This window comes from Eleutherodactylus coqui, chromosome 6 (genome assembly GCF_035609145.1).
Source record: "Eleutherodactylus coqui strain aEleCoq1 chromosome 6, aEleCoq1.hap1, whole genome shotgun sequence".
Taxonomy (NCBI): domain Eukaryota; kingdom Metazoa; phylum Chordata; class Amphibia; order Anura; family Eleutherodactylidae; genus Eleutherodactylus; species Eleutherodactylus coqui.
In genome coordinates, this window is record NC_089842.1 from 131,697,217 (window position 1) to 131,720,877 (window position 23,661).

The following is a 23,661-nucleotide window of genomic DNA, read 5'->3' on the forward strand; positions in this document are numbered from 1 at the left end:
GCCTCGGCTGCTGTGATCAGCACTTTATAACGGATGAGCCTTTTTCTTGTGTAGCAGGAACAGGGTCCAGATGAGTGCATTATAAGCAGTGATTTATACATTATAGGGGATAGATGGCAGGTAGTGCGGTGCGCCTTGTCTGCAGTCTCAGTATTTCTCTGTGAGGGGAAGAAAAGTTGTAGGGACTCGCACATGTCTCACAAGGCTCCATTCAGATGGCAGTATTTGTTCAGAATTTTGCACTAGTACTTTGAAGCCAAAACCAGGATGGAACCTACAGAGAAAAAAATAATGGAAAGATTTGCATCTCTTCCGTTCTTAGAATTCCACTCCTGCTCTTGGCACTAAAATATTGAATGGGGCCGAGGGCTGGATTCACAGTAGGCTCAGCCTACGTCCCAGGGTTCTGAATTCCCCGTAAATGAGATTCAGACAGAACCATAGATTGCATATTTACAAGCGGAAAGCAATAGCGTCTGTTTTACAAAGTTTCCGCCTTTTTTTTTTTTTAAAGCTTAGTTTTATATTTAGATGATATAAGGGGGTAGTAGATTACGCTTTTCTATATAAACAGCATGGAAACCTCAGATCTTACTGGTCTCCATTTGACAAAAGGCAATGGTTGTGTCAGAATCCATAGTACATGGGTTGAGTGTGATACTGTCTGCAAGGTCCTCCTCTTCTGATGCCTACAGCAGCAGTGTTGGTGTACGACATATATCATATATGGTTACATAGCTGCCTCATTCTAGGCACTGGCAGTGAATAGTTTGGCGCTGACTCTCAGTGATCTGCTGCTGCTTATGGACAGGATGAAGCTGGAGGAGACAGATAAGATATCACTGTCACACCCAGCACCAAAGTGTATGCAAAGCAATGCTGGTTACATGTGCCAGCTGCCCTGAATTCAATTAACTCCTAATGTACATAGAGCTAACATTCTGCACAGATTATAATAATTCCCATCCTCCCTGACCTTAGACACTCACGCTCTATTTACTGTATCTCGCACACAATATATTGTTACATGTCCTAACCAGCAGAACAATAGTAAGGTATGCCTGTCCCATAGACAAGTAGAGGCCCATTTAGACACAACGATTATAGCTCAAAGTTCACTCAAAAGATGTCTGTTGATAATCATTGTGTGCATTTACACGGCAAGATGATCACTCAAAATTCACTCAAACGGCAGTTTGAGTGACAGTTTTAAGTGTTCAGTTTGCATAAGTGTGTAAATAAAGACTCACACTGTATGCAGAAGACAAGCGGGACCGCTATCTTCTGCATACAGCTGTTGTCTTCTCGGAGCGCTCAGCTGGTATGCAGATGAGTGCTCCGAGCGGGTATACAGAACCCAGCTGAAGCGCTGTCTTCTGCATGCTCCTGTGTTCACGGAACGCTCAGCTGATGTACAGCTGAGCGCTCTGAGTGGGATATACAGAACACAGCTGGACAGCTGGTCTTCTGCTGTGTTCTTCGAGCGTGATACCAGCTGAAAGACAACGATGAGCGACTCATTAACAAAAACTGCACGATGTCCATGTGTTTAGACCCAACGATTCTCGCTCAAAAGACGTCTTTGAGAGAATTTTTAGCGAGAATCGTTGGGTCTAAATGGGCCTTAAGTCTACCTGCACATGACCAGGTCGTATTCTGCATGCAGGAGCCCGTTGCTGAATCCGGCCTTGACAACGTATACCTGGCTTCTTTTATTTTTATCTGTATTGCGATGGTCTGGTCTGCTGGCCGTTGGATAGGTGCAGTACAGATTTTTTTTTTTAAATGTTAGTTTATCCTGCACTGTTGCTAGGCGATAACACGGGTACCTGTGACCTTTCCGCAATGTCAATTCCGGATGGGCTGCGGATCAGACAGCTTCCATTGACTTCAATGGAAGCCGTCCGTGCAGACACAGCACAAAATGGAGCACGCTGCGATTTATTTTTTTTTCTCCTCCCTCCACTCACGGAAATCTCAATTGCTTTCTGCAAGAAGCGAATTTATTTTTTTTTTTGATAGCATGCTATGAACAATATTTGCTGCGGTACCACGGTGTGGACGCTGACTGTGGATTCCGCAATGCAAATCCATTTGTGTGCAGGTGCCCTAAGACAAATTGAAATATTAATAAAATAAGTTAGTAAACCGCCTCCATTAACACTATAAAAGGTTGAACACACTTCTAACTTGTGTTTTTCCTGTCCTCTATAGAGTGTAGGACAGATGTGTTCAGCTTCTCTTTTTTTTTTTTCTTTGTAAACTCCGAAGATGGCAGACGTGTTGTCATTGAGATCCTCATGGAGAACAGTCCAGCCGGGACATTGTTGTACGGGTCAAGGACTAGATCCAAGACCTGATGAGGGATATTAAGTGCGGCAAACCTGTCCCAGTTTGTTACAGCTCACATCAACGGGTCCTTCAGTGTTGTGGCAGACTGGCTGAGCCATGGTCTAGTGGTGTCAGTAAGAGGTATCCTAAAGCCAGAGATCTTCAACCACGTCAAATTAAGGGCCGGTTTCTCGCGGGCGATAAAATTGCACCATTTGCTCATGATAAAACAGTGTTACAAATCGCATGTATGTGAAGCCCATGCTTTCCAATGGGTTCCTTCACATAAGTGATGTTTTGTAGGCTGCTAGGTTGCGAGAAAAAATACTGTAAAAGGAGCGATGCAACTCTTACAGTAGAAAGTCCTATGGTTTCCCCTAAAATAAATTCTAGCTGCATAAAAAAACCACTACATCACCTAAGAGACATTGTCCACTTTGCTGCACTTCTCCGCTGCAGCTCCGGCACTTGTTTGTAGTCTTCAGGGAGTGCTTCCTGGTCAGGGGTTTCAAAAACCCCGCCTCCAGGAAGCGCTGGCTCTGATTGGCTGAGCCGCGGTGCTCAAAAACCAATCACAGCCATCGCATTGAATGGCTCATATACACAGCTGACAGCCATCTCGGCCTTTTGGGTTAGGCCTATTTCACAGGGCCCTTTCATAAAAAAATTCCTGAAAACATTTCCTAGCTTGAGATCCTCTGTCTGAAAAGAAGTCTGTCAGCAAAATTTGCACTATTAACTTAATATACTGATATGTACACACTGTTAATAACAAGTGCGGGGTTATATTGTGCCAGAGTGTCTCCTCCACACAGGTATCGACAAAAGATTATCCCCTGCGCTATGTGGTAATGAGCCCCAGACTGTCCAATGTGCATTCCTCCGCTGCAAGCGGTCCAGCTCTCTTACAGCCCTTTGTGGTAAAAAACTCCCCCTTTCTTGCTTAAAAACATCATGCATCTAGTTAAGCCTTTTGGCGGTTACTCATTTTTTAAATATAAGTCCTTTATTTATAGAAGTAGTAACACCCTTTCAGAGCTAAGCCCTGCGCCAGACACAAAAAGATAATAAACAAATGGGATGGAATATAATTTAAATAAGGAAGGTATACAACAATGATACGTACCTAGACTCCATCTCTTGGACTTTTCTTGGGGTTTCACTAGAGATGCTCGGTTAAGGCAATTACTCAAGCGAACATCACTTTTTTTCGAGTAACTGCCTACTTGTCCGAAAAGATTTGGGGAGCGTGGGGGAAAGTGAGAGATCTCTCTTTTCAGACAAGTAGGCAGTTACTTGAAAAAAGCGATGCTCGCTCGAGTAATTGCCTTAACCGAGCATGCACGCTCATCTCTAGTTTTCACATCTCTTCCACCAAAACCACAGGATGGGAAAATTGAAGAGGTCCAGAAGGCTAAAGGTGTATTTACACACACAGATCATTGCTCAAAATGCGTCAGAAACTGACAGTTTTGAGCAATCATTTTTGCATTAGGTACTAATGGGTTAATCAGCCTTTTAGTAGTTAATTAGCTTCATGTGCCTGTATTTAGAGAACATCGGGTGGTCTGTTCTCTAAATACATCACTATTGTTCTCCAATGGGACAGCAGCTGTTAAAGAATGTTATCAGCACTGCCCGCAGAGAACTCAGCGTGCGCTCCGTTTTATCGGTCCCGATCGATTTCATGCTGACATGTAGTCAGCGATGGATGGAAAGTGCACAATAGGCACACATTGATTATCCCTCAAAAACCATCTGTGATAGTTTGAGGTAAGTTGACATTCCATCCAGTAGAACTAGGTCTTAAGCCCCTTTTGCATGGCATGATTATTGTGTAAATCGCTCGTTGCATCGTGTGGTTTGCACAATAGTTGTGCTGTGTGAACGGCTCCAGTGAAAAATTGATGAGCAATAAATTGCTGATTGGATTTTTCATGCAGACCTAAAAATCATGATTGGGCTGCCGCTGTATTGCTCTGTGTAAGCAGGTGGGTGTTAATCACTGTTTACTGTGAATGGAGGCAGGTTGGCTGGAACGATCTCCGTCTCGCTCCACCTCCAGTCACGGAGTGATGATCGCTCTTGTGTATAAAGCTTAGGAGCAATAATCGCCGGGACTGAAGTGCCTGACAGTCCTGTGTAAAAGGGGCTTTATGGAACTTGCCAAAGGTGTCGGCGAGGGCAGATGTGAAGTTCTCCTTTTATGTGAAGTCATTAATTTTGGAGAATCATAGGGAAATTGATTGGGGGGGGGGTCGTGTTTTTCAATATCAAAGGAATACACATCTGTGAAAAAGCTGAAGAAAAAAAATAGAACCTGCACCAAAAAACTTTGTGCAAATGCTGATCAGTGATGTGTGCCACTCAGCATTGCTCGGTGCCCGTAGGACACATGGTGGTGCTCAGATTTTTTTTACATTGCATGGATAATGATCAATAACGTACATCACGGCCGGTAGTCACAGGAGAGACTCAAGGAGGGGCAAGGAAATTGGCCGTCACTTCACATGATCGCACATCGCAGCAGCTGTAGTTCACAATTCATTGCTGTGGAGAACTACGAATCCCAGCACAATATACAGAACAGATCAGCCCACAGTTTTTCTGGACGCTGTTTGTTTCTGAGTGGCATCGGTTCCGGAGAAGATTCCAGAAGGTTTTCACTGCCCTCTTCAACTGTGATTGGTGGGTCTGTAATTAATCCTAGCAACGGAGGAAGTGGCACCATTTCCACTGTCATAAATGGCAATGCCACTGATTAGTTATGTTATTTGCAGCACCAATCTGTCAGATAAGAACACTGTGGGTCCCCCAGGAGCAGATGTAGTCATCTCATGGTAGGATCTTCATATAACAAAAGTTGGAATTCAGAACTAGTATACATACAGAAACGGGATAAGGACATAAACTGGCACGGATGGGTTGGGTTAGGAACAGGACATTGGCAAGACCCAAAACGAGGCATAGACACTGGACACTGACCATCAAGCAATGAATGAACAAGGGTAGATACAGAAAAACCTAGATAGAAAACTGCAAACAAGTGAAACATGGTGAAGTCCAACACAGGGAAGGAATTAAAGGGGTATTCCGGTGATTCAAAGTGAAATTTATATACTTCATAAGGTGATAAAATTTTATAATCTAATGTTGTAACTTGTTTTATAGAGCTGCAAAGAAATTGCTTTACTTGTGGTCTCCTCCACCCGGCTCAGTTCTCCATTGGTATCCAATGGTTACATCCTGTATGCTCTGCTATATTACTGGTCAGGCCTCCTTCACACGGGTGACAAAGTCGCGCAATTTTGTAGCGTTGCTACAATGCTACAAAACGCGTGTATGTGAAGCCCATGCTTTCCTATGGATTACTTCACACATGCGATGTTTTGTAGCAAGCGACATCCCGACACAAAAACCTCGTGGGTCCAGCGACATGCACGCGACTCGTGAGGTTTTGTTGCCCATGTTTCCCTATGAAGCTTTCCTCTTTGTTGCATCGTACGAAAACCACGTTTTCATGCAATGCAATGCACCTTTGACCGTAGGAAATCTAAACTAAACTAAGCCCCCAGAAAAAAATACACCTACATCACCTTAGACGCGCTGTCAGCCCGGCCGCGTCTTCTCCCCGGGTCCCGACAGTGATCATGTTCTTCTGTTCAGCCAATCACAGCCGGCGCTTCCAGAAGGCGGGGATTTTTCAATCCCTGGCCAGAATAGAAGATCATCTTTAAGATGCAGTGACCTCTTAAGGCTGTGTTGATTGCCTTGAGACCTTGGTGTCTCAAAGGGGTTAAGAAGTAATAATAGGGAGGGAATAAGGAGGAACCACCTTATTTAACACCCTTTCGCTAAAAGCTAAGCTGTACAAATCTCTTTCAAAGGAATTTAGCTTTATTCTGCCTAGAATGCTGAAATACAGCATGTAGAATGTGCCTAACATTAAGAGGCCTTGTTTTTGTAACAGAAGACAATGGTGTTTTTCAACCAGCACTGACCTTTTGACATTAAGAAGATGTAGGTTTAAGCTACAATTCTCCAAATCTGATTGAGAAAATAAGGGAAGGGCTATTTCCTGATTCAGGTTTAGTAAATAACAGGATTTAGGAAGAAATCCAGGCATAGTAGGCATACTAGATGGTCTCCAAATAGAGTTGAGACGTTGCAATTCACTCCCCGGCGCCGCAGCTAACAGCTTCTGTCCGAAGCCGCTACTGTGCCTCCTTCTCTGCTGCTCCAAAGCTGCCCATCCCCCGCTGTCAAGCTCCCCGGCCCCGCTGCTAACTGCCCGTCAGGAAGTGGGAGCGTCACCTGGCTTTCAAGAAGCCTAAGGCTGGATTCACGGTTTTCACGCCGAGCCGATATACGTCGTCCTCATTTGCAGGGGGGGGGGGAGGATGGAAGAGCCAGGAGCAGGAACTGAGCTCCCGCCCCCTCTCTGCCTCCTCTCCGCCCCTCTGCACTATTTGCAATGAAAGGAGGCGGGGCGGGGGTGGGTCTAAGTTCCGATAATTAGTTCCGCCTCTTCCCATTGCAAATAGTGCAGAGGGGCGGAGAGGAGGCGGGAGCCCAGTTCCTGCTCCTGGCTCTTCCATCCCCCCCCCCCCCCTGCAGATGAGGACGACGTATATCGGGTCAGCGTGAAAACCGAGCCGATATACGTTCGTGTGAATCCAGCCTAAGGCTTCTAGGAAAAGTGAATAGCGGATTCCACGGGTGAAATCCGCATTCAATTTTGCCCATAGGGAATCATTGGCCGTCCGCGGTCAATTTAATTGAATTTTGCACCCGGGGATGGCATTTTAATCGATTTACAACAGTACCCATTTGTTCTACTACACTCCAGGACACTTTACTTAAGTGGCATATAAAATGCTGGTCTAATGGTCCACAATCGGCACTCGTTTCATTTTCTTTTACATGGGTCAAGAATCGGCTTACTGGTGTAGTGTACAGAAGTTGTTGTGCATATGTTCTGGAAGTTTCTGAATGATCTACGTAGTCTTGTGCTTATGTGTATTTCAGCTGTCTTCTATGTGTATGAATATGATGTGTATTGCACCTTTCCAGCACGGAATGGGTTACTGTCTGGGAGATGTCTGGAAATGTATCTATTTGCTTGTCATGTGACCTTGTTATATATATGTGGATGAGACCGAGAAAAAATATGAATGGGCCTAGCTCCGCCTCCTTCCCGCCCCTTGCCCACAACCAGCAATGGGACAGGACGGCGCTTGCCTCCACCCCCATGCCGCCACCTCCCATTGCAAAGAGCAAACTGGGCGGAGAGCAGAGGTGAGCCTGCGAGGGGGAGGGAGGGGAAAGGGGCAATGGCATGGCAGCCTCGGCGTATATGCGCCAGGGCCCATGCCATGTTAACGGGCGCACAGACGTTAGATTTGTGTGCCCATTCACAATCTTTAACGCCACAGATGGTAGCGTATATCGGCCGACCGTGAAAACGGCGGCTGATATACGCTCGAGGGTAAGAAGCCAGAGGATCAGATAAGGTCGGCTGCACACGGCCGGATTTGCATTGTGGAATCCGGAGCGGGTGCTATGGAAAAGCATTATTTCCCAGGTCGTCTCCACGACAGCACCACCTGAGATCGCCTTCCTCCTGATAGGACAGGAACACACCGAGAGGTTAAAATCTCCCCCCCCCCCCCCCGTCACCCCTTCCTCAGTGTTTTCCTATCCTGCCAGGAGGCAGGATCACCGAGAGGGGCTGGTGGAGACGCCAGCCTGAAGATCTTACTGGCGGATCGGAGGGCAGTGGTCCAGCCTGCCCTCCCTTCCTGCAGAGCGACTCCCAGGACGCCACATGGGGTGGTTCCCCTGGGCCAGGTTCCTCCCGCGGCGGCCCATGGGGGGGTTCAAAGCAGGGCTCCAGCTCTCCTCAGACGCCGGCGCTTCCTGCCTCCCCTTAACAAACACGGAGGGGGGGGCGAGGCGCCGCGTCATGTGACTAGCGCGATGACGTCATCGTGGCAGGCTCGCCCGGCGCTCGGAGGGGGTGGGGCTTAAAATTAAAGGCGCCAAATAAAAAAAAATTGCCTGAGAGAAGAGTGCGCCGAGCAACTAAAAGCCACTCAGTGAGTATATGGCTTACTGTCCCAAGAGTGTCTGCAACACCAGTAATAAGACATATGTGCTCCAGCACCAGAGGTTGCGGAATGTTCAGCCGCAGCAGGAACCGTAAGTAGCCAGTGGGGCAAAACAAGGCATGCATATTCGTGTATGTTATTTGTGAATGTTGCATCCTTACATGCAAAAATTTTGTTTATCTGCCAGGGGGATAAAAGGGATGCCCCTCCCAGATCCAAGGCGAAAAAATGCGCAGAATGCGGCGCAAGACTACCGGATTCGCATGTGAGGTCATTATGCAAAACATGCATAGCCAAACTAGTCAAGGAGGAATCCGGGGGATTCCTCGAGGACGTCAGGAAGCTTGTCCAAGAGGAAGTACGGTTAGCCCTGACGACTCCAAAAACGCCACCAATGGGCATCAGGGGCGAAACGCCGGAGAAAGGCGTATAGCCCAGAGGAGCACTCAGACTCTGAAGAGAGTTCGGGATCAGAACCAGAAGAGCTGGTGTTCGAGGAGTCCTCAGAAGAAGAGGACTATAAAAAGTATTTATCAAATCCGTTAGAGCCATGCTAAAGATGGAAGAACCCAAGGAACCCTGCACCATACAAGATGAGGTCTTTGGGGGAGAGGCGGAAGCATACCTTCCCGGTCCATAACAATATATCCAAACTGATACACAAAGAGTGGAAAAAACCCGACACGGGATCCTTCTCCTCTAGGGGGGTTAAGAGATGCTACCCGTTTGAGGAGGGGGTATGCTCGAATTGGGAAGAAATACCCAGAGTGGACGTCCCAGTGGCTAAGGTGGCTAAAAGGACAACCTTGCCCTTTGAAGACGCCACACAACGGAGAGATCCAATGGATCGGAAGATGGAGGGCCTATTAAGAAGATCCTGGGAGGCAGCCGCCAGTACGCTCAGACCAGGGGTCGCAGCCACGTGTGTCGCTAGAACCCTGGGGGTATGGCTAGAACAGCTGGAGCTGCATATCTCAAACAAAACACCGAGGGAACAAATTATAGATTCCCTCCCTATACTGAAAATGGCCATCAATTTTTTGGCGGACGCAGCGGCGGAGTCGGTGAAACTCTCAGCGAAAACAACGGCCCTAACCAACTCTGCCAGAAGAGTCCTGTGGCTGAAGTCATGGTCAGGTGACCTGGCATCAAAAAATAAATTATGCTCGCTCCCTTTTCATGGCCAGTTCCTCTTTGGTCCGGATCTGGACAAGATCCTAGAAAAGGCATCAGATAAGAGGAAAGGATTCCCGGAAGAGAAACAGTATAAAGGGAAGACCTTCTTCCGGGCCCCAGCATAGCAGCCGGAACCATATAGAGGCAAGGGCAAGACGGGCCGCTGGAGTTACCCCAAGGGGGGCAGAGGGAGGAATTTCCTCTTCAACCCTCACCAGGGGGATCCAGCCAAGCAGAAGCCCTGACGCCATCCCAGTGGGGGCGAGGCTGCAGAGCTTTGCGGATCGATGGGCCTCAGTGTGCAGAAGCCCATGGATCCCGGAGATCTTGCAGCAGGGATACTGAATCGAACTGGTGTCCCTCCCCAGGAGAAGATATGTCACTACTAGAGGTCCAGCGCAACAACGGCACCCGCTCCAGCAGGCGGTTCGGGACCTACAACGTCTAAAAGCAGTGTCCTTTGTGCCACAGAGAGAAGAGACCTGGGGGCATTACTCCAGACTCTTCCTAATAGAAAAACCGGGTGTAGGCTCACGCATGATAAATCTAAAACCCCTGAACATCTTTGTCAAATATCGAAAGTTCAGGATGGAGTCAATCACTTCAGCAATGAGGTTGATCCCCAAGGGAGCCTACATGGCATCGATCGACCTGAAAGACGCCTATTTTCATGTACCAATCCACAAGGACTCACGAAAATACCTAAGGTTCGCGCTAGAGATGGGCAAGAGGACAAGACATCTCCAATTCAGATGCCTGCCCTTCGGAATCTCCTCGGCACCCAGCATCTTCACGAAAATCATGGCGGAGGTGGCAGCCTACCTGAGGCAGAGGTCGATTCTCATAGTCCCCTATAGCCGAGTCCAGAGAACTCCTAGCAGAAAACCTGGCAACGGTGCTCAACCTACTACAATTTCTAGGATGGATAATAAATTGGGAGAAGTCCAGCCTAGACCCCAGCAGGGAGAAGGTGTTTTTAGGCATAACACTCGATTCAGAAGCTCAATGCTCTTTCCTCCCCGGGTCAAAAGCGCAGAAGATCCGACAGATAGTAGAATCCTTCCTTCGAAGACGGTCATGCTCAATCCGGGAGGCTATGTCCCTCCTGGGAAGCCTAACATCATGCATCCCGGGGGTAGCATGGGCTCAGGTGCAAGCAGCAGTTCTCTCAGCATGGGACGGCAAGCAATCCTCGCTGGAAAGGAGAATGCAGATAAGGAACTCAGTGAAGGTATCCATACGCGGGTGGACTTCCCCAGGGAATCTGCGAAGGAGGAATCCACTGGATGCAGAATCCGGCCATGCAGGTCACGACCGACGCAAGCTCCTGGGGATGGGGGGCGCACGTCGGAGACAAGCTCCTACAGGGTCCATGGCCGCAGGGGATGAAATACCAGTCCTCGAACTACAGAGAGTTGCAAGCGATCTGGAAGGCCCTCCAACACCTGGGGGACGCGGTAGAAAACCAGCATATAAAAGTGCTATGAGACAATATCACGGCAGTCGCCCATATTCAGCATCAGGGGGGCACGAGGTCGCCAGCTTTACAAAGCATCTCACAAAGAATCTTTCGCTGGGCGGAGGGCCGCATCCTCTCATTATCAGCAGTACACTTGAAGGGATCCCTGAATCAGAGAGCAGACTTCCTCAGCCGAAGGTGTATACACCCAGGGGAATGGTCTCTATCCCAGGAGGCATTCCGGATCATGACGGACAGGTGGGGTCTCCCACAACTGGACCTGTTCACATTGTGAGGGATTAGCGTTTAGGGGCAGTAGCAGCGTGGGCATCCGCGGCCAGAGACAGTGACACTGGGCAACAACGTTCTTTAGTCCAGGCTTTGCCTGGGTTTATTGCAGCAGAAACAAAACCAAAACGTAAATAAACACCTGCTCGTCTGAGCGCTGACTATACATATGCTTGTTCCTGACTACTCACTGTCAGAATACTTCTTGCTTGCTGTACACAGCCAGTCCGGTCCTCAGACCTGTGGAGGTCTCACCACACCCTCCTGGGTGTTGAGGTTAGGGGTGTCACCCTGTCAACCTCGCCTTTTGGCTCTCTCAGCCCACACGCTGGGCTAGCCGGGCTCCTTGCTCTGCAGAGCCCTCTCTCTGGCTCTCAGCCAGACGCTCTCTCTCTGCCTTTCAGCCAGATGCTCTCTCTCTGGCTCTCTAACTCTGACCTGCAGGCCCAGGCTTTATAAGGCCTGGTACCAGCCTCACCTGGTACGTGGGAGTGGCCATCCCACCCTCCAGCACTTTGTCAGTCACTGTCTCACAACATCCAGACAAAACGCCAAAGTAGAGAGCTTCTCCCTCAGACTGGAGGACCGGCCAACAGCAGTGGACGCCCTGAGCCAGGATTGGGGAGGAGAACTGGTGTACGCTTTTCCCCCAATTCCACTAATCCCAAGGGTACTGCAGCACTTCAGGTCACAGGCATGCACTCTGATCCTAGTGGCTCCCTTTTGGCCAAGGAGGAACCTTCTAAAGAACCTGAGCATCCAGGAGCCTGTCACCCTTCCTGCTCACTCGAGTGTTCTAACACAGGGGCCTCTGAACCATCCCGATATAAGCAGACTCCACTTGACAGCCTGGATACTGAAGAATCCATACTAAGAGGCAGAGGATTCTCAGACAAGGTAGTCAGGACGCTATTGGCAAGTAGAAAAGAGACAACCAACCGCATCTACCAAAAGATCTAGAAGAGGTTTATCTCTTGGAGACAGGGGAAAGACTCCTCGAGCAGCGGTACTGACATCCCCTTAATCCTGGACTTCCTGCAGGAGGGACTGGACATGGGCCTCTCCCCGAGCACCCTAAGGGTCCAGACGGCAGCCCTTAGCGCCCTATTCGACATTAAGCTAGCGGGAGATAGGTGGATCAGTAGATTCCTGACGGCGGCAGATAGGTTGCGACCTGGACCTACTAATATATGTCCAGACTGGAACCTAAATTTCGTCTTGGGGGCTATGTTGGCGGAACCCTTCGAACCAATTGAGGGGCTCTCAATAAGAACGCTCACAATTAAAACAATTTTCCTAGTGGCCATTTCCTCAGCTAGACGGGTTAGCGAGCTACAAGCCCTATCCATCCGCCACCCGCTCTTCAAAATAACTGACACCAAATTAGTCTTCAAAACTGACCCGATCTTCTTGCCTAAAGTAGTGTCTCCATTCCATAGGGCCCAGAACATGGTAATCCCCTCATTCTTTAATAACCCAAAAAACAAGAGAGAGAGAGCCCTAAATTGCTTAGACGTCAGGAGAGCGGTCCTGAAGTACATCGATGCCACAGGTCCATGGAGGCAGGACAACAACCTGTTCGTCCAATTCTCAGGCCCTAACAGGGGGAAAAAAACAGCTAAAAGCTCTATAGCCTGGTGGATCCGCCTGGCCATTAGCGAATCATATAGGTCCCTGGGGAAAGAGGCCCCCGCGGCTCTTAAAGCCCACTCCACGAGGCCAGTAGCGACTTCATGGGCTGAGCATAGCTCGGCATCCGTGGAACAAATATGCAAGGCAGCAGTGTGGAAAAAACCACACACTTTTGTCAGACATTATAGGGTAAAAGTGCAGCTTGATGAGGACATGACCTTCGGTCGTAAAGTCCTCTCCGTGGCAATCCCACCCTAAAAATAGCTTTAGTTGGTACGTCTCAGGTGGTGCTGTCGTGGAGATGACCTGGGAAAAAGGTGATTATACCTACCCGATAATCTGGTTTCCAGGAGTCTCCACGACAGCACCCGTACATTCCTTCCCAAAAAAAAAAAGTTATAGGTATACAAAAAAAAATTTTTTACATATACCAGATAGGTAAAAAAATTTTAGTTAGCTCCTATACTGGCAGTTTCGTTATAATACACTGAGGAAGAGGGGATGGGGGGGAGATTTTAACCTCTCGGTGTGTTCCTGTCCCCTCAGGAGGAAGGCGATCTTAGGTGGTGCTGTCGTGGAGACTCCTGGAAACCCGATTATCGGGTAGGTATAATCACCCTTTTTTCTGTACATGACCGAAAATCTATTGCGATTTCTGCTCACGGAGGAAAAATCGCAGCATGCTCTATTCCACACAGACGGCTTCCATTGAACTTATGATATTGCAGAAAGGTCGCCGGGTGGACCATCCACAGTATAGAAGAAGGTCAGGTATGTGTGGATGCCGGCCGGGCACAGGGTCTGATTCCATTACGGGCTCCTGCATGCGGAATCCGACCCTACGGATTTCAACACTAATGAGAGATTCCAGGAAGGAAGTGGATGGTGACAGTGGGTCTAATATTTTTTACTTCTCTAAAACATCTTCTGACTAGAGGATAAGGGAAATATTTTCCAAATTTGCAATGTTCACAGAAAACAACTTTCAGAATTCTTTCTTTAGGCCATCTTGTAAAAGTTGTAGGATGGAATTTATGAATTGGCCAATCAATGCCGCAGCTCAGCCAATTCATAAATTATGCCTCCACAGCTCAATGGCTGTGATTAGTTCTTGAGCGCTGCCCAGGACTAATCTGAGCCATCGCTTCCTGGAGGCAGGATTTATGAATCCCATAACCAGGAAGTAATCTTCTGTGGGTGGCCGAAGATTGCAGGAAGCCTGTCTGAGCGCCAGAGGGTAGCAGGAAGGACGTGGACTGAGCCTGCTAGGTAAGAAGTGCCTCTTTTGGGGCAAAAAATAATATAAGACAGGGTCTTATGTTCAGGGAAACATGGTATATACTCATCTGCGAGATCTATACTGGCCATATAGCCGTTCTCTTGAAGACTGGATAGTAGTGATCTGATGCTCTCCATCTTAAACTTCCTTTTGACTAGATGTTTGTTCACATAAATCAGGTCTATAACCAAGCTCCATTTCTTACCTGGATTTGGAACCACAAAAATTCAAAAATAGAACTTTTCTCTAACCTGCGCCATGTTGAGATGATGGGAATAGTCTATATTAACATTTCTAATAGAATTAATACATTAGATAGAATTTGGCATCTGGTATTCTGTTGCATTCTAGAGTGTATCTCCTGAGCATTGTGAAGCAAACTCACTCTGATGCAGTGAACCAGGCTGAAGGAAAAGTGGCTAGTAGAGATGAGCGAACGTACTCGTCCGAGCTTGATACTCGTTCGAGTATTAGCGTGTTCGAGATGCTCGTTACTAGAGGCGAGCACCACGTAATGTTCGAGTTACTTTCACTTTCATCTCTGAGACGTTAGTGCGCTTTTCTGGCCAATAGAAAGACAGGGAAGGCATTACAACTTCCCCCTGCGACGTTCAAGCCCTATACCACCCCCCTGCAGTATATAAATCGGCCCCTCCCGCGGCTCGCCACAGATGCATTCTGACAGAGATCAGGGAAAGTGCTGCTGATGCCGGAGCTGCTATAGGGAGAGTGTTAGGAATGATTTTAGGCTTCAAGAACCCCAATGGTCCTTCCTAGGGCCACATCTGACCGTGTGCAGTACTGTTGAGGCTGCTTTTAGCAGTGTTGCAGAATTTTTTTTCTTGTATATCGGGCGTGCAGAGCATTGCGTCCTCAGTCTGCAGTCATTGTACAGAGTATAGGGCCAGTACTGGTGAGGCAGGGAAAGAGATATACAGGCTATATAGGCAGTGGGCTTTTTCAAATAAATTGGGGAAAAATACTATATTTGGGCTGCCTGTGACCGTCTTCAGTTTACTGCGTGTCTGCTGGGGGTAGTAGTCCTAATTAATACGCAGCTAAGCGTTACAGCAGGCTTGCGCAAAATTTTTTCCTGGCTCTGCTGTCTCTGTTACATCACCGCCGTCATCCCGCCAGAGGGAAACAGTATACATATTATACGCTGCCTACAGTATCTATCTGCTGGGGGTAGTAGTCCTAATTAATACGCAGCTAAGCGTTACAGCAGGCTTGCACAAAATTGTTTCCTGGCTCTGCTGTCTCCGTTACATCACCGCCGTCATCCCGCCAGAGGGAAAGAGTATACATAATATTATACGCTGCCTACAGTATCTGCTGGGGGTAGTAGTCCTAATTAATACGCAGCTAAGCGTTACAGCAGGCTTGCACAAAATTGTTTCCTGGCTCTGCTGTCTCCATTACATCACCGCCCAGAGTGAAACAGTATACATAATATTATACGCTGCCTACAGTATCTGTCTGCTGGGGGTAGTAGTCCTAATTAATACGCAGCTAAGCGTTTCAGCAGGCTTGCGCAAAATTGTTTCCTGGCTCTGCTGTCTCCGTTACATCACCGCCGTCATCCCGCCAGAGGGAAACATTATACATAATATACGCTGCCTACAGTATCTGTCTGCTGTATCAGCTCAGCATTTTAAAAAAATAGAAGCAAAATACTTAAGGCCTACTACTGGCCTTTGGACACTTGACTGCTTCTGCGCTGTGAATTCCACTAGCTCAGTCATACGCACCTACGTCTCACTGCAGGCGTGCGCAAAATTGTTTCCTGGCTCTGCTGTGCGTTCCGTAAGGGAAGTCAGCCTCTAACCACAGGCCAATAAGCGGCACATTTAATTACAGCGTTCTGTTTCTGCACTACTGGTAATACAGCATGCTGAGGGGTAGGGGTAGGCCTAGAGGACGCGGGCGAGGACGCGGAGGCCCAAGTCAGGGTGTGGGCACAGGCCGAGCTCCTGATCCAGGTGTATCGCAGCCAACTGCTGCGGGATTAGGAGAGAGGCACGTTTCTGGCGTCCCCACATTCATCTCACAATTAATGGGTCCACGCGGTAGACCTTTATTAGAAAATGAGCAGTGTGAGCAGGTCCTGTCGTGGATGGCAGAAAGTGCATCCAGCAATCTATCGACCACCCAGAATTCTGCGCCGTCCACTGCTGCAACTCTGAATCCTCTGGCTGCTGCTCCTCCTTCCTCCCAGCCTCCTCACTCCATTACAATGACACATTCTGAGGAGCAGGCAGACTCCCAGGAACTGTTCCCGGGCCCCTGCCCAGAATGGCCAGCAATGGTTCCTCTCCCACCGGAGGAGTTTGTTGTGACCGATGCCCAACCTTTGGAAAGTTCCCGGGGTCCGGGGGATGAGGCTGTGGACTTCCGGCAACTGTCTCAAGAGCTTTCAGTGGGTGAGGAGGACGATGACGATGAGACACAGTTGTCTATCACTCAGGTAGTAGTAATTGGAGTAAGTCCGAGGGAGGAGCGCACAGAGGATTCGGAGGAAGAGCAGCAGGACGATGAGGTGACTGACCCCACCTGGTTTGCTACGCCTACTGAGGACAGGTCTTCAGAGGGGGAGGCAAGTGCAGCAGCAGGGCAGGTTGGAAGAGGCAGTGCGGTGGCCAGGGGTATAGGCAGGGCCAGACCGAATAATCCACCAACTGTTTCCCAAAGCGCCCCCTCGCGCCATGCCACCCTGCAGAGGCCGAGGTGCTCAAAGGTCTGGCAGTTTTTCACTGAGAGTGCAGACGACCGACGAACAGTGGTGTGCAACCTTTGTCGCGCCAAGATCAGCCGGGGAGCCACCACCACCAGCCTCACCACCACCAGCATGCGCAGACATATGATGGCCAAGCATCCCACAAGGTGGGACGAAGGCCGTTCACCGCCTCCGGTTTGCACCGCTGCCTCTCCCCCTGTGCCCCAACCTGCCACTGAGATCCAACCCCCCTCTCAGGACACAGGCACTACCGTCTCCTGGCCTACACCCTCACCTCCGCTGTCCTCGGCCCCATCCACCAATGTCTCTCAGCGCACCGTCCAGCCGTCGCTAGTGCAAGTGTTGGAGCGCAAGCGCAAGTACGCCGCCACGCACCCGAACGCTCAAGCGTTAAACATGCACATAGCCAAATTTATCAGCCTGGAGATGCTGCCGTATAGGGTTGTGGAAACGGAGGCTTTCAAAGGTATGGCGGCCGCGGCCCCGCGCTACTCAGTTCCCAGTCGCCACTACTTTTCCCGATGTGCCGTCCCAGCCCTGCACGACCACGTCTCCCGCAACATTGTACGCGCCCTCACCAACGCGGTTACTGCCAAGGTCCACTTAACAACGGACACGTGGACAAGCACAGGCGGGCAGGGCCACTATATCTCCCTGACGGCACATTGGGTGAATTTAGTGGAGGCTGGGACAGAGTCAGAGCCTGGGACCGCTCACGTCCTACCCTCCCCCAGAATTGCGGGCCCCAGCTCGGTGGTGGTATCTGCGGCGGTGTATGCTTCCTCCACTAAACCACCCTCCTCCTCCTACGCAACCTCTGTCTCGCAATCAAGATGTGTCAGCAGCAGCACGTCGCCAGCAGTCGGTGTCGCGCGGCACGGCAGCACAGCGGTGGGCAAGCGTCAGCAGGCCGTGCTGAAACTACTCAGCTTAGGAGAGAAGAGGCACACGGCCCACAAACTGCTGCAGGGTCTGACAGAGCAGACCAACCGCTGGCTTGCGCCGCTGAGCCTCCAACCGGGCATGGTCGTGTGTGACAACGGCCGTAACCTGGTGGCGGCTCTGCAGCTCGGCAGCCTCACGCACGTGCCATGCCTGGCCCACGTCTTTAATTTGGTGGTTCAGCGCTTTCTGAAAAGCTACCCACGCTTGTCAGACCTGCTCGGAAAGGTGCGCCGACTCTGCGCACATTTCCGCAAGTCCCACACGGACGCTGCCACCCTGCGCACCCTGCAACATCGGTTTCATCTGCCAGTGCACCGACTGCTGTGCGAGGTGCCCACACAGTGGAACTCTACGCTCCACATGTTGGCCAGGCTCTATGAGCAGCGTAGAGCTATAGTGGAATACCAACTCCAACATGGGCGGCGCAGTGGGAGTCAGCCTCCTCAATTCTTTACAGAAGAGTGGGCCTGGTTGGCAGACATCTGCCAGGTCCTTGGAAACTTTGAGGAGTCTACCCAGATGGTGAGCGGCGATGCTGCAATCATTAACGTCACCATTCCTCTGCTATGCCTCTTGAGAAGTTCCCTGCAAAGCATAAAGGCAGACGCTTTGCGCTCGGAAACAGAGACGGGGGAAGACAGTATGTCGCTGGATAGTCAGAGCACCCTCCTGTCTATATCTCAGCGTGTTGAGGAGGGGGAAGAGACAGCTTGGCCCACTGCTGAGGGTACCCATGCTGCTTGCCTGTCATCCTTTCAGCGTGTATGGCCTGAGGAGGAGGAGAAGGAGGAGGAGGATCCTGAAAGTGATCTTCCTAGTGAGGACAGCCATGTGCTGCGTACAGGTACCCTGGCACACATGGCTGACTTCATGTTAGGATGCCTTTCTCGTGACCCTTGCGTTACACACATTCTGGCCACTACGGATTACTGGGTGTACACACTGCTCGACCCACAGTATAAGGAGAACCTTTCCACTCTCATACCCGAAGAGGAAAGGGGTTCGAGAGTGATGCTATACCACAGGACCCTGGCGGACAAGCTGATGGTAAAATTCCCATCCGACAGCGCTAGTGGCCGAAGGCGCAGTTCCGAGGGCCAGGTAGCAGGGGAGGCGCGGAGATCAGGCAGCATGTACAGCACAGGCAGGGGAACATTCTCTAAGGCCTTTGACAGCTTTCTGGCTCCCCAGCAAGACTGTGTCAACGCTCCCCAGTCAAGGCTGAGTCGGCGGGAGCACTGTAAAAGGATGGTGAGGGAGTACGTAACCGATCGCACGACCGTCCTCCGTGACGCCCCTGCTCCCTACAACTACTGGGTGTCGAAGCTGGACACGTGGCCTGAACTCGCACTGTATGCCCTGGAGGTGCTTGCTTGTCCTGCGGCTAGCGTCTTGTCAGAGAGGGTGTTTAGTGCGGCTGGGGGAATTATCACAGATAAGCGTACCCGCCTGTCAACCGACAGTGCCGACAGGCTTACACTCATCAAGATGAACAAAGCCTGGATTTCCCCAGACTTCTCTTCTCCACCAGCGGACAGCAGCGATACCTAAACAATACGTAGGCTGCACCCGCGGATGGAAGCATTGTTCTCTATCACCATCAAAAACATGGACCATTTAGCTTCATCAATCTGTGTATAATATTCATCCTCCTCCTCCTGCTCCTCCTCCTGAAACCTCACGTAATCACACCGAACGGGCAATTTTTCTTAGGCCCACAAGGGTCAGTCATATAATTTTTGTAAACAATTTTTATACGTTTCAATGCTCATTAAAGCGTTGAAACTTGCACCTGAACCAATTTTTATTTTAACTGGGCTGCCTCCAGGCCTAGTTACAAATTAAGCCACATTAAAGGGGTTGTCCCGCGCCGAAACGGGTTTTTTTTTTTTTCAACCCCCCCCCCGTTCGGCGCGAGACAACCCCGATGCAGGGAGGTAAAGAAAGCTCACCGGAGCGCTTACCTGAATCCCCGCGCTCCGGTGACTTCTCTACTCACCGCTGAAGATGGCCTCTTCCTCCGTGGACCGCAGCTCTTCTGTGCGGTCCACTGCCGATTCCAGCCTCCTGATTGGCTGGAATCGGCACGTGACGGGGCGGAGCTACACGGAGCTACACGGAGCCCCATAGAAGACTGCAGAAGACCCGGACTGCGCAAGCGCGGCTAATTTGGCCATCGGAGGGCGAAAATTAGTCGGCACCATGGAGACGAGGACGCCAGCAACGGAACAGGTAAGTATAAAACTTTTTATAACTTCTGCATGGCTCATAATTAATGCACAATGTACATTACAAAGTGCATTATTATGGCCATGCAGAAGTGTACAGACCCACTTGCTGCCTCGGGACAACCCCTTTAACCAAAGCGATTAATGGGTTTCACCTGCCCTCTTGGTTGGGCATGGGCAATTTTTCTGACGTACATTAGTACTGTTGGTACACCAATTTTTTGGGGGCCTTGCCTACAGTGTAATCCAATTAATTTTTTGCCCACCTGCATTAAAGCTGACGTTACCTCAGCTGTGCTGGGCACTGCAATGGGATATATTTATGTACCGCCGGTGGCTTCCTGGCACCCACCCATGCTGTCGGTCCACACGGAGTTGTAACTGCATGTGTCCACTTCTAAAGAACCCCAGTCTGACTGGGGCATGCAGTGTGGGCCGAAGTCCACCTGCATTAAACATGACATTACCTCAGCTGTGCTGGGCACTGCAATGGGATATATTTATGTACTGCCGGTGGGTTCCAGGGAGCCACCCATGCTGTCGGTCCACACGGAGTTGTAACTGCATGTGTCCACTTCTAAAGAACCCCAGTCTGACTGGGGCATGCAGTGTGGGCCGAAGCCCACCTGCATTAAACATGACATTACCTCAGCTGTGATGGGCAATGCAATGGGATATATTTATGTACCGCCGATGGCTTCCTGGCACCCACCCATGCTGTCGGTCCACAGGGACTTCACAATAGGGAGTTGTACCTGCCTGTGTCTATGAATTTAAAACCCCGGTCAGGTTGGGGCATGCAGTGTGGGCCGAAGCCCACCTGCATTTAATCTGACGTTAGCTCTGCTGTCCAGGGCACTGCAATGGGATACATTTATGTACCGCCGGTGGGTTCCAGGGAGCCACCCATGCTGTGGGTGCACACGGAATTCCCATTGCAGAGTTGTACCTGCCTGTGACTATTTTTTAAAAAACGCGGTCTGACTGGGGCATGCAGACACCTTGACAGAATGAATAGTGTGTGGCACATAGATTCCCCATTGCTATGCCCACGTGTGCAGCTCCTGATGGCGGTGGCACAGGATTATATTTCTCATCGCTTCTGTACAGCATTGTGGGCTATCGCCCCGCCCCTTTTAAAGAGGGTCGCTGCCTATCCATGCCATCCCTCTGCAGTGTGTGCCTGCAGTTCCTCCTCATGGCAGACGCACTTATAAATAGACATGAGGGTGGTGTGGCATGAGGGCAGCTGAAGGCTGCGCAGGGACACTTTGGTGTGCGCTATGGACACTGGGTCGTGCTGGGGGTTGGGCAGCATGTTACCCAGGAGAAGTGGCAGCGGAGTGTCATGCAGGCAGTGATTGTGCTTTGTTGGAGGTAGTGTAGTGCTTAGCTAAGGTATGCATTGCTAATGAGGGCTTTTCAGAAGTAAAAATTGTTGGGAGGGGGGGGGGCACTCTTGCTGCTATTGTGGCTTAATAGTGGGACCTGGGAACTTGAGATGCAGCCCAACATGTAGCCCCTCGCCTGCCCTATCCGTTGCTGTGTCGTTCCCATCACTTTCTTGAATTGCCCAGATTTTCACAAATGGAAACCTTAGCGAGCATCGGAGATGCTCGGGTGGCCCATTGACTTCAATGGGGTTCGTTAATCGAAACGAACCCTTGAGCATCGCGAAAATTGCGTCCCGAGTAACGAGCACCCGAGCATTTTGGTGCTCGCTCATCTCTAGTGGCTAGTCTTGAGGAATGCAAGACTTGGTGTAATTAATCACTTTTGCTTAGATTTCAAGCTTCTTTGCTTGTTGGAGAATCTGAAGTCTTTATAAAACTTCAGAAAGACTTTCAAAGGATGAAAAGGTGTGAAGCTTCATTTTTTCCATAATGATGGAAAGGTAAAGCCAATTATCATCATTGCGATCACCAGAATGTTAACTGGGATCCAAAAACACTATGGTTGAAATGAAAGTGCACAAAAGTTTTGTTTGGAAAGCAAAGCACCGGCCCACTGTTTTATCCACAATGTTCTTTCTGAATTGTTCATTTTAACATTATGTCTCACCTTGTATTAAAATACAAGAGAAATCATAAAAAAATACTAATGGGATGGTTTAAAAGTCTGCACCAGCTGGCAAAGAGGAACATTACACAGAATGATAGGTTAGTGTTCTGGGTCCACAATTGGAATCCTCTGGGCTAACATAACCCATATCTAGTCTTGGTCTCTAGAGACAGTTGAATAGTATCATTACAAATGTTTGGTTATGGGAAACTACTCCAGACTGGGAAACCATCTAAGAACAGTTTGCAGACTATATCTTTGACAGCAGCAAATGTACTTTTTTTTCTAAATAAAAATGCAAAGAGCACCCAATCCATAGTGCAAATTTTTAGAATTTGGCTGGCTGTCCATGGGCGAGGTGTCATGACACACTTTCCTTAAGATAGCTATGGAAAGAGCAGCCTACTGCACACGAGCAGAAAATCATAGCGATTTTCCGCTTGCATGATTTAAATTGTGGCATGCTGCGATTCTCTGCGGCGAACCTATAATTTATATAGGCTCATCATGGAGACTTTTTAGTGCTCCCCCCCTTCTCCCCCACGGCGGAATATCGCTAGTGATATTCTGTTGCAGTCGTGGACAGGCGGCCTCAAAGAACTTGCCAGTTGACTTGTGCTGCTGGCTGGACATTCAGGGGAAGAAGAGACACAGAGGGGCACAAAAAGTTTCAGGGGCCACAGAAGGGATAGTATTACTTTGTTGAGGCCACAGAGGGGACACTGGTATTATGGGATGGGTATTGAGAGAAGGGGAGAATGTGCAGAGAGAAGTTGTGACTAAAATAAATCTTCATGGCGGTCTAGGCCAAGATAAAGAACGAAAATAGTTGTCACAAATCAGAAAAGACTCTACCTTTACTGGAGGCAACTGCACTGTAATCACTATCACTGTGGAGCTGGTATGTGACTATTATAGGGTAAATGCATTACTTAGAGGTGTACTAGAGCTCAGATACTGTCTCTAAACCCACTGCATTATGGATATTCTGTCTCTAATATAATTTATTTGGGGGCAGGTGGCACAATTCTCAGTTTTGCTATGGGGTGCTGTGAGTTGGTATTATTGTATCTTGACGCCACCAGGAAGCTAGGGGTGTGACAGGCCTTGGATTTATGAATGCCCCTGTCATACCCCTAGCTTCCCATTGGCGGCATTGCAGAAGTAGGTTGTAGGTCCTTTACCTGCATGTAGCATGTCCCCTGGGAGCGGAGCTGTGGCTGCGCTCGATCACTGCTCCGTCAGCCCACAGTACTATGTGCAGTAATGTGGGGAATTGCATGCCGGAGTGCGAATATTCACACCACTGTCCCCTGCAGGTGTAAGTGTCCTGTGGAAGGTGTTCTGGGAGTTTTGTCTGTCTCCTCGGCCCGGAGCCCACGGCTGTCACTCTGCTGTCCATGCATTTGTGCCAT